The 14,438-nt window shown below is 37.3% G+C and overlaps 1 protein-coding gene across 1 annotated transcript in view; it reads right to left on the bottom strand.

The window, feature by feature from the left end:
* LOC115626555 (discoidin domain-containing receptor 2) overlaps positions 1-14,438 on the bottom strand; it is a 137,524-nt gene that overhangs the window by 46,918 nt on the left and 76,168 nt on the right. The gene's annotated exons all lie outside the window — the stretch shown is intronic.

Consider the following 14,438-nt stretch of genomic DNA (forward strand, 5'->3'; position numbering starts at 1 on the left):
CAGGCAGGAGCCAGGAGGTAGTCGACGGTCGACGGTCGATGGTCGCAAGTCGGCGGAGCTGCCATCTAGCACAAAGTAAGCAAAAGGCCACAAACTAAATTTAGTAAATTTTCGCATGAACTCAGGTCGTGGGGGTGCACAAACACCCAAAGGACGTCATTTTGCAAAACGCAAAACGCTACTAAAAATATTTGGTAACGCTAAGAAGACGTCAAAAAGGCTGTCGTCGTTGTCGTCTAGCTGCGCCGCCGGCCTTAAAGACAATTTGAGCAACGAGCAGCGATTCCTTAAACATACGCAAGCCCAACTGCCTTAGTATATGTATGCTGAGCGCCACTGTCGATGATATGAAAAACTGTGTTGCAAGACAGCGAAATAAAATTTATTTTTGTAACAAAATTGCGTGACAAAACGAAGCGTAAATGCGGCGACAACAACAACAGCAACAACAACCATAACAACAACAGCAACAGCAGCAGCAACCAAAGCAGCAGGGCTTCTGAGTGGGCCACAGTAATGGCAGTCAGCCAATGCCAACTATATTAAAATTTTACACAACCATAGACTATGGCAATGGAGACAACGTCTAAGCGAAGTTCCACAGAGGAAATGATTGGTTTTCGCGCAAGGCAGCGCACAGTGGAGGCGACCGCGACGTCTAGCCAGCGAAGCAACAAATAGCCTGGCAGGGAAATTGTTGCAAAAACAAAAACCAAACTAAAAAGGAGCAAAACTTTTCGCTAGGCAGTCGAGCAGGAGAAACAGAGTAAAAGTTTGCAATGCAATGCAAAAACGCAAGTCAACAACGTAAAACAGAAGCAACAACAAGAATTACGATGGCAACTAGAGATGGACGACATGTAGCGTGATCGTGATGGATATATAGATAGATAAGATTTAACAAAAACATATAGTTCGATAACAAAGTAAATTTCGTTTATGAAGCAATAAATAAATAAACAAAATTATAAAATAATATATATAGATGTAAAATATAAAAATAATATAATGGAATGTAAATAAAATTTAATAATATTATAATATTTATAATATTTCTTACTGACTATATTAGTTGGGTGTTTCTTATATCGGCGTGACTCACAAAAGCTTAGTTTGTCTGAATTGTGATTGCTAATTAGACACCTCCTAACTAAGGACTTATTGTGTGGAAATGTGGAAAGTTAATAAAGTTCAAAATATCTTGTTATCTTGTACGACATATGTATATATTTCTGAATTGTAATAGGGGATATTATTCAAATAAAAGACTTTATATTTATTTTGGCGGAATCAATATATTAAAAGCCCTGAACAAATGTTTATAGCTGCGTGATCCTTATTTCGAAACGTACAAGACGTACAGAGATCAGTACAGATCAGAGGACATAGTGCTAAGAAGAACAACACTTTTTCTTCTACAAAATATGAATATAGGATATGTACTTCATTCTTTTGTCTTATTTTAAAAAGTTATACAATTTCAAGGTTTCATTTTCTTTATGAAAATAATATGTAGCTAGCATTCTAGGGTATGTTTCTTTATATGACTACCAATTTGGTCACGAGACCATCTTCAATGGCAGTTATAAAGAATAGCGGCCCGGCAAAATTAAGTTTCTGCGCTGCTGCGCTGGCAAAGGGCACATTCACATTCACATACACATGCATATATGCTTACAAACAGACATGCTATAAAGAGACCGCCAGACGCGGTCAAATTAAAAGCGCATTGCGAAGAAAAGGCAACAGCGGCCTCTGCGACTCTGCGACTCTGCGACTAATGTAAAGGAGAAGCTTTTATTGCATACTTGTAGGCCGCAGGTGTAGGGCAATGGCAACTGCTTGCTCTATTTGTTGACATCTATAAAGCAAGCAGTTGGCCACATGGGCGCTTGTCATTCTCATACTCATCGCCATCGCCATCGCCAATGCTAACGTCTTTTGCTTTCATTTCACATGCATTGAGACTTTACGGTTTTTATTGCTTTCGTCGACATCGTTGTCGTCGTCGTCGCGGATCCGGCCACATGGCGTATGCGTGTTTGCCTGTACATTTACTTTTCTCTGCTCTGTGCAGTAGCCAGAGTGTATTTATGTTCTTGCATTAATTTTCTAATATTTACCGTTGCCGTTGCCTTTTCGTTGCTTACGCTGGCAAATTTATTTATAGGCTGCGATAGCCATCTTACTTGTATTGTTGTTGCGTTTCTTACATTTGTTTCTGAGTTTCTGGGTTGTTCGTCAACTTCCAATACCCTCGTACTTGTAGATAAACGGAAGCGTTTTCATTTAATTTCTGAAACTGGGTAACTTGCTTAGCCCTTCATAAGAATGGTAAATAAAGCAAAATTTCGTCTTCAAATGTTTTAATAATTGCTCAATTGTTTTCTATACGATCAACAAAAAAATACAATCAAATTGAAACAAATGGTGGGGTTATTAAAAATTAAACACGACAGATGTCGGTTGGGGAGATCAATAGGGTGCGATCTTCTCAGCCTCCTCGCCACCTTTTTTATGTTGAAATTATGTATTAAATAAAATATTTTATATAACTAAATAATTACTTTCCTAATTATGAATTCAAGATACTTTAAAAAGTGAACCTAATCTTACAGTATTTTTATTAACGAGACTGAGTTCAATTGTAAATGGAAACAATCAGTTATCTGGGATGAAAGATTTGCACGAAGAACTATGTATTTATCATAAATATAGCTTAGCTTACATTGGTCGGAATAGTCTAGTTTCAATTGTAGAATGGCTTCAGGTAGTTTTACCAGTTTTTTCAGATCATCAATAAGAAAGAGACTAAAAAGGTAAAGCACTAAGAAAATGTTTGTATTTTGTCATTTAGAACTCCATCTTTTATATTTTCATCGCAGCACAGCTCATGGATTTTTGAAAGGCTGACAATGTTGTCAGTGTGTTAGCCCAATGTTTTACAGTAATTTTGGACCTTTCATAAGTTAGCCAGGTCAAGATAAATACGACAACGCCTTTAATATACTCCAAAGAAATTCTTATTCGTAAACTCATTCGCTACCTGGCATCAATGGCTTATGATATCCACAGAAATTACTTGTCAGACCTGAAAATGGATTTGTACACATTAAGACGAAATGCATCTACTTGCTTCACTTCCAAATTAATTTCATCCATTTCTTTCTCTCTCTTGCTCTCTTGGTCTCCCTGTCTGTCCGTCTCTGTCACTACAGAGAGTGCAAAAATTGCAGTTAAGAGCTGCACAATGGCAGAGCAACAATCCATCACAATCAGAATCACAATCACAAAGCCAACCGAGGAGGCAGCAGCCGGTGGCAGTCATTCAGCAATAATACCGCAAACCAAAAACGCCTCAACTTCAATACAGTCTGCCCAAGCCGAATCCCAAACAGTTCGCTCGCCACATTCCAGCAACAGCAGCAGCAGCAACAACAACAACAACTAAAGTGATGGCGGCGGCAATGACGACGATGTCGGCGTCGGCTTACCAACCACATTTGTCATTTAAGCCCAACCAAATGTAATATGAAAATCGGCATGAGTGGAAATGTCAATGTGCATTGTGCAGGTGGGCGGGCAAATGGGCGGTAAACTGCAATGGCGGCGATGGCGGCAACGGCAACGTCGACAGCGACAGCAATGTGTTGTGGAATTTCCTGTCAAGCTAATTTCCTTTGGGTGCCACTGTAGCGGCAGCAGCGACGTCGTTGGCGGCTACCGCAATGCCAGGCAGTCAACGTTGGCTTTTGGTCGGGAAACCACCACGGTGGGTGGGCGGTGGTACATCGAATCAATTCACCTGCATGCATAAAATATTTTCGCTTACACACACACACCACGCACGCTCACACCCTCATGTGGGTGCCTGCAAAAATAAGTGCACAAAAGTATATGCAAAATATTCAAACATTGCATATTTTATAGTTTATTGACTGCAGCGCCGCTGTGAGCAACGGCGCCAACTTTTCATCGTGTCAACAGAGAGCTGCAGAGTTGAGGATCGAGTACGAGGGCTCCCAAGCCAATACACTCGCGGCACCGTGGGACAATCCACTATAAGTAGACTATATCAAACTAATTGAATGAACAGCTAAAAAGTTGCTTTATAAAGTGAAATCGAACAATTAAATTTCCAAACAAGAGTTAGCAGATCGAAGAAGATTCAAATTTGCAATTGTTCACTTTTAAAAATAGCAAATACTTTAAAAATGTTTTATACATTTATGAAGGCTATTCAAAAGTGACATCGAACAATTAAATTTCAAATACGATTAAAGTGAAGACTCATAATTGAAATTGTTAATTTTTAAAACTAGCAAATACTTTAAAAATGTTTTATAAAAATTGTAGCAGAGTCGAACATTTATTATAGCGTGCTGGTGCTTTTGGTTTGTTTTAATGTATTTTACGAATGTATCTTTTTTGAATCATAACTTTAGTGTGGAGCCAAAACTGCGATCGAATCGAATTGAAAGTTTTTGAGAGAAGCAGTTCCATTTATTCAAATAAATAAATGCCATCAAAATATTGCTGCAAGTTTTCTTCTCGTTTTGGTTTACTGCTTTCTAAGGGATGACGAAATATATTTTAAGAATTTCGTTTCTAGTAGTGATATTTTAGACTCTCTAATACAGGGTACTATTCTGGAATGTGTAGCTAACAAATTAGAGACTCTTGAAAGAACACGTTTCCATCGTTGCAGCCATTAAATTATTACGCTTACATATATTTGTAAGCTATTAGCTTATATAGCCGGTTCGATTCACTATCAAAATGAATGCCAAAATGCAGAAATAGTTAAATCTACTTGTATATATTAATTGTCTGAAAACCCCTTTCCTGAGTTTCTGCAAATAATTAATATTTTTCTATCTTTCAATAAAGTTGTAAGTCAAGTGAATGAAAAAATAGTTTACCACAAAGTTTCCCAACTAATGTTGCAAAATCTTAATGTTGAAAAGAATTTTAAAAACTCCAAGCTTTAAAAATGTATTATTACAACTGAACATTTTGGCCAAAAATGTGACACCTCATTCCACAGTGAGTTGGTGGGCTGGTTGGCTGGTTGGTTGGATGGTTGGCTGTTGGTTGACTGCTTGTTGTTCTTTGCTGCCCTTTTGGCAATTTACGGCGCGCAGTGACACAAAATGAGTGCCAGGCATGCTGTCGTCCCAGCTGACTCTGTATGTGTTTATAAAAGTAGGTACGCACATACTATATAGGTGTATGTGCGTGTGTGCCATTTGCCACCTTGACTTGTTTACTCGCCCGCCTGTTTTGCCAATTGCATTGGCCCGCAACGTTTTTGTGCTTCGTGTCGCTACATTTGGGAATTGTTTTGTTGTTTCATATAAATATAAACACATGCATAAATACGTACTCGTATGTATAAATACATATGTGAGTGTGTAAGTGTGTGTGCGTGTGTGTGCATATACCTTTTACGTTGGCTGTAAATATTGTCACGAAAAATCACGCACAAAAGGTGGAAACTCAAACGATATCCCAACTTTATGATTTGTCTTTAATAAAAAATATTCAGCACTACTTGCAGTGATTATTATTCGAAATATTCTGCATTTTATAGGCAAGAAATTGTAAAAATAAATACATAATTGAATATTTTTAAATAAATTCAATGACAAAATGTATATTCCAGGGTATTTTGACTTTATGTTTAAAAAGCATATTATTAATGTCAATATATTCTATAAGCCGCTGCAACACCAAAAACTGGACTTAACCTTTAATCAAAATATTCTGAAAAACACACAGTTTGTTTTAGAATTGGCAAGCACTTTTTTGCATATTCATTTGTAATCCATTTTTAACTATAAGAGGCCCTAGATGGCCCAAAAATTGGCAAGCACTTTTTTGCATATGCATTTATAATCCATTTTTAACTATAAGAGGCCTTAGATGGGCCATTCACGATTTTCACGCTCCCATCACTCATCGCTCTCTATTTCCTATAGATATCCAACCACATATACGAGTATATGTGGTTCCGCACATAGCTTTACATGCGTCTCTGGGATGTGTTATTAAAATTTATGTGCGAAAAGGTGTCGAAAGCATTCACAACACGACTAAAGTTGCATACCCAACATGAAATGTTTATGCAAAATTAAAAATGGTTTAACCGAAAATATGCTGAGCTATATTGCTCATACGCCATGTTGGGCAGCCAAACAAGCCAAGTGGCCGAGTCAACATTTGGAACAAATCTTATGCATACTCGTACTTATATGTGTACGAAAATGTCGGCATCAAGGCTGCGACCTGAGTGGTCGACTCGTTGGCTTGCGGCGTTCTTTCGCTTCATGTCTGCCAACACTTGAGTCCACTTTTGCGAAAGGGTAATTAAAAAGGAAAAGCGAAAGCTTAGGCCAAAGCAAACGGCTTGTTGGGCAATGCCACTCGACAGAAATCCCTGGCGGATTTAAATAAAAATGTCATTTGTTGGCAGTTTAAAGGTGCAGTTCGTACTGCTGCAGTCCTTGGTTGCTTATCAGCAACAAAACAGTTGCAGGATGGACCAATTTGGGGCTAAAAGTTAAACTTGGCTTACTTAACAAAACACACACGCACACATACACGAGCAGATATACTCAGCACACGGTGTACAAATCAACAACAGGCTATATATTGTGCACTTGAACAAATTAAATTGAGAAAAAGCACATTAATTGGCTGTTAGAAAGGAATTTCCAGATATGTTTCATGGTAGCCAAATAATCAAAGACTGTCTTACTTGTAGGCTCAACCTAGCGGAGTATGTTTGGTCTATGCAAGACTCATTCCTATTGCTGGGGCTTACATTTTCAAAACCGCCAGTAATCTTGAAGCTATTATTTATTATTTATTTACTATTTATTTACTATTTATTTACTATTTATTTACTATTTATTTATTATTTATTTATTATTTACTTATTATTATTTTTTATGTTTTATTTTTTATTTATTATTTATTCTTTATTTATTTATTTAACATATTTATTATTTATTTCGTAGCTCTAGTGTCACAATTTTTCATAAAAACTGCAATATTGGTTAAAAACGAATAATGATTGTTTTTTCTTTCGCTTTAATGAAGAAAATGTTGATTTAATTTAGAGTGGAATTGCATCCTATTGCATTTCTTTGTTATATAATTTTTCCAAGTGCATTCATTCTTGTGTTTGCGAATGCGTGCGCTTAACACCTGCTGCACATTGTTGACGTGCCACTTCACTTGCTATTTTGAAATTATAAAGCTTTTGCAGCCGTGTGGTTGTCGGGCCAGGGCCCAGGATCCAGGTTTAGAGCAGAGCAGAGCAGAGCTCATCGTGCGCGGCTCGTTGCTAGTTTTTAGCAAAGCTGTCAGTGTCAAAGTAACTGTCAACATGTCATTCAAAATGAAAATTAATAACAATATGCAAACAGCAGCGCTGGCAATCGCAACCATGCAGACACTCCAACACGTATGCAATAACAGGTAACCAAACACCCACACAGACACACACACACACACACACACCTAGTCAACGCCTCATGGTGTGCTAACCACATGTAAGTGGCGCTTTGGGGCAAAGAGCTTTGATAGCTCCCAGCTTTGCCTTTTAATGCTCTTGTCAAGCTCGATAATCGATAGAAATGTGCTGGTTGAAAATAATTATTGGATTATTGTGTACAAAAGGCAGAAAATATCGCCTCATTAAATCAAGTAGGTGAGATGTGCTGCTGGGAATACAAAAAGTCCTAATATGAGAACCCATTTGAGTGCAGATGGATATTTACAATTCATCTGCTATTGTTTTAAAAATAATCTTATAACTTATGACCACGTTTGTTCAATAATGTGAACATACTTAAAGATATAGAGTAGAGCTACAGGAGCTAGAGTACAGTAGAGTACAGGAGCTCAAGTAGACCACTGAGGATATAAGGCAATGCAGCTCCGACTTTCAGTTAAGGACTGTTTATAAATACACACCCATATACATTTACTCCTATACAAGTATGAGCAAAGATAAGCCAAGCAGGCCATAAAAGATAACACAATAACTTATAAAAAACACATAACAAAGAGCAACTATTATATATTAGTATATAGTACAAGAAAACAACAATAGTACAAGTACATTAGCAAATAAATAAAACCAAAACGCATTTGGAAATTTCAGCTTAAGTTTCCACATCACTCATGTGCAATACAGATTTTCCAATAGTGTTAAAATGTAATTAAAACCTAAAAACTATTGAAAATACTGGCCACGATCGGAGTTGTTTATTTTTTATTTTCTGCCCCATTAACAATACTAATAAAATGTAGTTCCAAAGAATTGTAATTCGCATGACTATTTAGCGGTGTTTTAATTTATTTAAATTTAATACTAAGAAAAACATAAATATTTATTTAATTTACATCTCTGAGTAATCGAATTCTCAGTATTCAACAATATAAGGGGGTCATTACAATCGCTTCTCACAACAAATATTTAAAATGAAATTTTAAATTTTCCCGATATTAGTCTAACAATGGACCTTTTAAAAAACAAAGTGTATCTGTTTTAAAATGCATGTATTGTACTTACAATTGCATATGGTAGAGGCATTATTTATAATTAAATCACCTAACAATTGACTCTCCCACAACAGATGGCTGACAATGAGTTCTGTTTTGCATGAATGCATTTAATAATTCATCCCGGAACTTTTGCAACTTGAAAATAAGAATTGTAACAGGCAGTTACATAAAAGTACATGCACATAACATAAATTATTTACACTGCCTGCAACTGGCACTGCTCTTTATCAACATTTCCTGCAAGCCAGCCGAATGCATGTGTAGGAAGTTGCAGAAACCACAGGATATGAAAATAAAACAGCAGTCGTAGCCGTAGCAGAAGATGCAGCAGCAAGCGCTGAGACTGCAACTGCAGCTGCAGCTGCATCTGCAACTGTAGCCGCCGTCCTTGGCCACAAAGTGCAATGCATTCGTGCTGCCTTTAAATAGTTTTGCCTACTTTTGGGCGCGCGCTTCACGCAGCGCAAAAACAACAACAAAAACAATGTCCTCGCTCCACGCAAAAGTTTGCCGTGTAAATATGCAAAGGCATATAACGCATTCTCGCACACACAAACACATGCATATTGTATAAGGATTCATTTTTTCCGTTTTCCACAGCTACAAAACTCTTATCAGCCCGCCATTTCCCTTTTGGCCAAGTGGACGGATGGACAAGCAGTGGAGGACTGAGTGGTTGACAGGGTAAGGTTCGAATGGGAAGGCTAGGTAGTTGGTCTGTTTGTAAGCGTGTCATTGCCTGCGTGCACTGTGCACGAGGAGCAACTGAAATTGTTTAAAAATAGTTTCGAAAAGGCAAACAAAAGTAACAAATGGAATGTACCCTATCTTAGCTGTTAATACTCTATCTCTGAGCTTTTCGCTAGCAGTCCGTCAAGTGATATTTATTCTAGAGGCAGAATATGAAAAAGACCACAAACTTTCTGTCAATAATCTTGGAGTGGTTTTCTTAATATTTCCTTTCATATGACACCGGACTTTTGCTTCCAAAATTATGTATATATTTTGATATTTATTGTGTTAGCAGAAAATCCTTTTATTTAGTTTCGTTTTCTCTTGCCGTTTTCTTTTAAAGATGATCTAGAAAGTTTTAAATGATTGTTTGTTGCTTTTCTTTGTCACAGCTCCTCCAAAATTTTATTTAATCTTGGCTTATTTTTTTCAATTGTTTCCTATTATAATAAGAGTTTAATTTTGTAAAAGAAAAGTCAACAAATAAAAGGTCTGAATAAGCTGAAAATCGTTCTTGCAGATGGTTTTGTTTAAATAAGAAAAATTGCGCTTTTTTAAAAAGAAATCAGGCTTCTTCAATTTTATGATATGATTTTCTACAAAATCTTCTCCAACAGAAAGCAGATATTACACTACTATAGAATTATGATTAAAAATAATACTAATGTTACTGTAACTCTACTTATATATTTATAGTTTATTTTGAACAAATTGTATTATATTTTAACTAAAAACAGCTGTATTTTCTGAGAAGTCAGAAACATACCAAGTTCTCCAAATTTTCTGCGACATACACGAAGAGAAAATAAAAATACCCTGCTGCCCCCTTTGGTCATAGAGTATGAATATATGTATATATATGGCAAAAGGACCTCAACTCGACACAAGTGAAAGCCCTAAAGATATGAAATTTTGTGCTGCGTGTTGAGCGGCAGTTCGTTGAAGAGAGGGAGGGGAGGGGGGCATGTGCTGTCATTTATTGCCATTGCTGCGTAGTTTTCATGTAATTTTCAAGTATTTTTTCAACACCAACACACACACATTCGGAAAGACATATGTACACACACACCCACACCCACACCCACACACATACACACAGATATTCATACGCGCTTTTGTCCGTGCGTTCGCTTTCAAGTTTGCACAACTCAACGCGATGTCGTCAACGCTGAACGCAGAACGCTCAACGCCAGGGCCACGCCGCAATGCAGCAAACTTTTGTCGCCACACTGAGCGCTGGCTGACTGCATACTACCACACATACATACTTATATGATTTACACTTGCAGAAAAAACATGGCATCGAGTTTAGAGGTAGATAGGTAAAGCCAATTGATTGATCTTAAGAGAGAAGTAAGAAAAATGTTTTCACAACTGTATGAAAAAACGAATAGACATGAATTTCTTTAATGAAATCTACTTATATGATTTATTGTACCGATTTTGAGGAATCATAAGATTATGGTGTAGGAACATCTTAATGGCTATTGTAAATTATTAAATATATAACTAATTTGCGGCCCATTTAAACCTTGGCTGCAGCCATGCCAGCCTACTTCAATCATTTCCACTATTTTATTCCAATTCTCGACGACTTGTAGATATTAGGAAGAGACAGTTTTCGCTCAAGTCGATACGAAGCTATATGCATTAATTATTTTTTGACTTCAAATTGTCTAAATTGGCTCGAAACTGAACTGTCTGTTCTTGGAATTGGTTTCAATTGATAAAAACTAGTTTTCTTTTTTTTTTCATTAAAATTATGCTTGCATTATGATTGCAATTTTTCTCTGCATTTCTTTGAGTGTATGCCTCTGTCTATCTGCATGTGTGTGCGTATATATGTGTGTGTGCATAACCCACACTATTCTCGCTGCGCACATCAGCTAAGTAAATAACATTTTTCGCACTCTTAGTCACGTTCCTAATCATTTTTATTTGGTAACTGTTTGGAAAATGTTTGCACACCAGCAGCAAGAGGAAAAAAATGGCAGTAGCAGCCGTTTGGCGCGACACACACATATATGCACAATCACACACACACACACAAACAAACTCACACAAATACACACACACTGACAATATTTGTTGAAATGAGCTTTGGCACTAATATCGTTTATTAGCTTGGCACTTGAGTGTTTAAATGCTGAAAAATTGTTCGTGATAGTCGACAGGCAGTCTGGAGGGCAGGCAGGAGAGCAGGCAGGAGGGCGGGCAGGAGGACGGGCAGGAGGACGGGCAGGAGGGTTGGCAGGAGGACGCGCAGGCGGGCAAAGCTCTCCCTTCCTCCCACCCTTGACCAGTTTTCGTTGTCACTACACTGCCATCGCCATCGTTGAGTTTAATTTGAAATTAGTTGAGCAGTTGCCGGTTTTACTTTTTGTCAACTAAGCATTTTGTGTGCTCAACAAATTTTGGCCTCAGTAGGTCGTTTTTGTGTGTGTGGTGGGTGGGTGTTGGGGGGAGGGGGGCGTGGCTGCAATGCGGCCATTCTGAGAGCCACTTGATGCTCAGACTTGCCTGCCGCCTTTGTAATGACAATGGCACAGAGCGCGATATAACAAGGTCAGCACTGATTGTAGCTGCAGTTTTGAAACTGCTGATAAGAGGAGCGTGTGAATATTGTTGGCTAATTATTAATTAGAATATATAGTTCTTCTGATCTTTTGATTTGCATTAGTTCAACAAAAAATGTTGCAACCTACTATTTTAAAGGGATTGTTAAAGGAATGGTTGAAACGTGCCATAAAGGCAGTAGAAATGAAAGCAGCTTTTTATATTTTACTTTAACTCCAACGTTTCTATTTGATCGTATTCAAAAGGATTCAGGAATTGAATCCTCAAATATGTCACAACTGCTCACATTGTCCTTCACTTGTATATTTTGTTCATTTAATTAATTGTTATTACTAAAAGTAATGCGATGATATCTTGTTTGTTAAAAATATTTTAATTGATGTTGATTACCTCACAAAACAGGAATTACAATTAAAAAGTGCTAACCGCCTCGAATTTAAAATCAATTAATTTACTAAAGATAGATAGCATATATTTATCAATTGTATGCTAATTTGAAATGTAAGGGAGCTATATCTATTAGATAAATGAACATGTCTAGATCGATTTCTTTCGTCATGCTGATTAGGAATATATCATTTATGGAAAAGCTTCCACATTCTTGTTACATACTTTGCTCAAACGCAATATTCCCCTTTTATCCTTCTGTTACAGTGTATATAAAATGTTAAAGCAAATGCTGCACAGCAAGAGTTATCTAAAGGCAAGAAAGCTTAGAAAACGGCTTCAATTGTGTTTGGAATTCTATGCTTGGATTTGATTGACAATTTAGACAGCTGTATTGTGGGCTAGAGAAAGAAAAGCGCTTAAATAATGAAACAAACACACTGGCTACAAACTTTAGACCAAATGCAACAAACTAAAAATCAATGACAGATACTGCTTACAAGCCATAGAAGCCACAGAGCTGAGAGGATTCACAGACATTTGTAGACAAGTGCAAGGCTCAAACTTTAGATTGGAGGGAAATAAAACATTTTGTTGTCCTTTCTTTCCCTTTCCCTTCCCTTCCCCATTGCCATGCATTGCTCAGCTCCCACATACAAAGTAAACATTTTACAATATTTACAACAGCAATAAACTTATTTCCGTACGCCAGGAAAGGCAGTTTGTCTGGCAGAACATGTGAGGGCGTGTCCAAAACAAAAGTAACTAAAAACATAAAATACTGAGCAAAGACAATTCCGCTTCCTGATGACTACACACAAACACACATACTAGCATACACGTACAAACGATTGTGTAGGTGTGTGTCTGTGTCGGTATTTGCGTCTGTCGTTCTTGTGTGCTTAGCAAATTTCCTTTTTGTGGTGCCGAGCATTTTCTTTTTTGCCGCTTTCGCGGTCTGCATACGTCAGCTGTTTGCAGCTGCACCAGAAACAGGAATAGGAGCAGGAATGGCAGCAGGATCAGCAGCAGTGGCTGAGGAGCCGCCAAACCCCAAAAACACATTAGTTAAGTATAAAACTTAAATAGTGACCACAGCACAGTGTGAAATCTAAACAACTCATTGGCAGACAATTGATTTTGTTTAGCATATGTGCGAAAAGTAAATTGGTGTACAAATTAGGCAAAAAATCATGGGTGTATCCTTCAGATATTTGTACTAATCAATCGCAAACAATAACATAAAATTAAGAAAAATCCTTTACATTTTCAAAACATGATGAACTTAACGTTTAGTTTCATTTGATTGTCCCCCGCTCCAATAGCGTCTATTATTTTATCTTGTCTCATAATAAATAAACAATCTTCTTTGGGTTTGGTTAACTTAATTTAGAGTGAGCTAAAACCAAAAAATTCTGTTATAAAAACAATTTGTATAACTTTGCAAGATTTTATAACCCATTTTCGAGTCCTTCAAATATGTTTATTTTTGTAAATAAAAGCAATGGTTTTTTACACTAAGCTGACTTCTAATTAAAGTACTTTGAAAAACTCCAGAAAAAGCTGGTGGTTATTAGTTCGAATTCATAGATCATTGTTTTCATTTTAACAATTTCTAGAGGACGATTTTGTTTTTATTTTACTTTGAAAGAAAAAACCAACAATAACCTAGTGGTCTTAAGTTTGAATTCATAGATATTTTTTTCATTTAAGTTTTGTCACACTGTCCATCGACTAGTGGGGTTCGTTGACGTACAAAGTCCAGTGTGGCTAGCCAAAGTGGCGGCCTTCAGCGACTTTGCACAGCATTAGCCCAACAATTTGTATTTCTGGGCGCTGGCAGTGACAAGCCACAACAGGCTGGACTGGCAGGACTGGTAGGACTGGGAGGACTGGCAGTACGGGGAAATTTGTGCAAATTTGGCTTGTGGCCAAAAACTACTCGACAGTGGGGGCCATGTGGGCGGGGGTGTTGGGAAATTTAACTAATATCAAGCTGGGCTGCTACCAACGCCAACTCTTTGCTCTGCATTGGGCAAATATCATTCACTGGCTCAGCAAATTCCATGAAGCCCACTGTTTGCACCAATACTGTGGTTTTGTTGCTATTTTCTGTTTATTGTCTAGGTAGAATGTTAAATCAAACAATACGTTGCATATACTCG

The sequence above is a fragment of the Scaptodrosophila lebanonensis genome, unplaced genomic scaffold (genome assembly GCF_003285725.1).
Source record: "Scaptodrosophila lebanonensis strain 11010-0011.00,11010-0021.00 unplaced genomic scaffold, SlebRS2 tig00000085-arrow-pilon, whole genome shotgun sequence".
Classification (NCBI taxonomy): domain Eukaryota; kingdom Metazoa; phylum Arthropoda; class Insecta; order Diptera; family Drosophilidae; genus Scaptodrosophila; species Scaptodrosophila lebanonensis.